This window comes from Helianthus annuus, chromosome 8 (genome assembly GCF_002127325.2).
Source record: "Helianthus annuus cultivar XRQ/B chromosome 8, HanXRQr2.0-SUNRISE, whole genome shotgun sequence".
Classification (NCBI taxonomy): Eukaryota; Viridiplantae; Streptophyta; class Magnoliopsida; order Asterales; family Asteraceae; genus Helianthus; species Helianthus annuus.
Window position 1 is genome coordinate 108,193,093 of NC_035440.2, and position 1,917 is coordinate 108,195,009.

The following is a 1,917-nucleotide window of genomic DNA, read 5'->3' on the forward strand; positions in this document are numbered from 1 at the left end:
TTTGGAGTTAGGGTTCTTGAGAAAAACACTTAAAGTATACATGGTTGATCGATTATTGTATTATCATATTTCTTAGAATAGTGTTGATTGATTGATAATCAGTTTGGAAAACTTGGAAACTTTGAGAAAACGTAACTGATATTTACCGAAAGATGTAGTTATTCGAAACATAGTTGTGACCGAAAGATACTTGTCCTTCGAACCATAGTAGTGTTGACCGAAGGATAGCTTTGACCGAACCATAGTAGTGTTGACCGAAGGATAGCATTGACCGAAAGATGACACTGGTTCGAAACATAACATTCGGTCCGAAAGATAACTATGATAACTGTTTGTCGAAAGATCACTAATGTGTCGAAAGATAAGAGTGGATCGAAAGATATATGGTTATGAACATACTTTGAATGATTGAATGTATGCTTGATTTATTTGGCATGCCATGCTTGGTGATGAATGTTAACATTGGTATTCGTGTACACTAGCTGATGATTTGATGTGAAACAATACGTGTTGTGCCGATATGCAAACTGACTGTTATGTGAACATTAAATTGCATGCGTATCATTGCGAACATGAACTGATTTGTTATACGTGCATACAATAGGACGTGATTAATTACTTGTGAGTGCATAACCTAGCATACCGAGCAAACCAAGGTGAGTTCACACAGCCAAGGCATGGGTTCCCAGGGTGGGAATGGGTTGGATGATTGTTTGTGCATGCTTAAATGATACTTGTCGAACTGCCTTCGCACACACCCTGGTCGGTAAAGACTATGGTCGCGAACGAACTACTCAACTGCCTTCGCACACACCCTGGTCGGTAAAGACTATGGTCGCGAACTGATCAATTGCCTTCGCACACACCCTGGTCGGTAAAGACTACGGTCGCGAACTAACGAACCTAATCTTCGCACACATGCCTGTGAGGCCGCGATGGAACTGATACGATATGAAACTTAATTGAACAAACGCACTATTACCCAAACTAAACTATTAACTGTGAACTCGCTCAACTAGTTTGTTGATTATCTGCTGCATGCCTTGCAGGACCTTAGGTACATATTGGAGCTTGCACAAGGAAGGAGCAGGTCGTTGTGGGAATTGGATCGCGAACGTTAATTGAACTCATAACTACATTTGAGAATTTTATTACTATGCTTCCGCTACTTAAATAATGTTTGGTTTTGAAATATCAGTCATATCTTTATGAATTGTATTAACTACTTTTGATTATTAAATACTATGTTTGATATGATTGATGGCTTGATCCTGGTCATGTCACGCCTCCAAGCGGTGGTACTCCGCGTGTGGGATTTTGGGGGTGTGACAAAAGGCACAAGGGTCATTACATATTTACATATATAGAAAGTAATTAACTATTTTTTTATTTGAATCAATGGTGGACCACTGGAGTATCATCGTGCCACCCGATCATATCCATCTCCACTAGGCTATAGTATCTATACACCGATTCAGAAGAAACCCAATGAATCTGATAAAAACCCCTTGTAAGAAGTGAACCTATGACCTAATGATCCTTAAGTCTTATCACACCGTAAAGATATCACTAGACTATAATGTCATGGATAAGTAATGAACAATTACTCGATTGACTTTCTTTTTAACAAATATAATAAAATGATCTTGTTTTGAATCTATTTTTAAACCACAACAATCATACCTTGTAAACTCCCACCAATCTATCTTTAAAATAACCATTAGCAAAAAGTATTTTCATACAAACTAACAACCATTCTAGTGACCTACCACCTCATTACCTGACTTACCTCTATACTTGCTATCAACTTATCTTGACGTACTCATTAGCTTCTTGCAACCTTCATCTTCGAAACCATTTTAAATAGCTACCCCGTTTTAAAGACTGATTTGAAGATGTGGTTAACGTGAAGGGAGA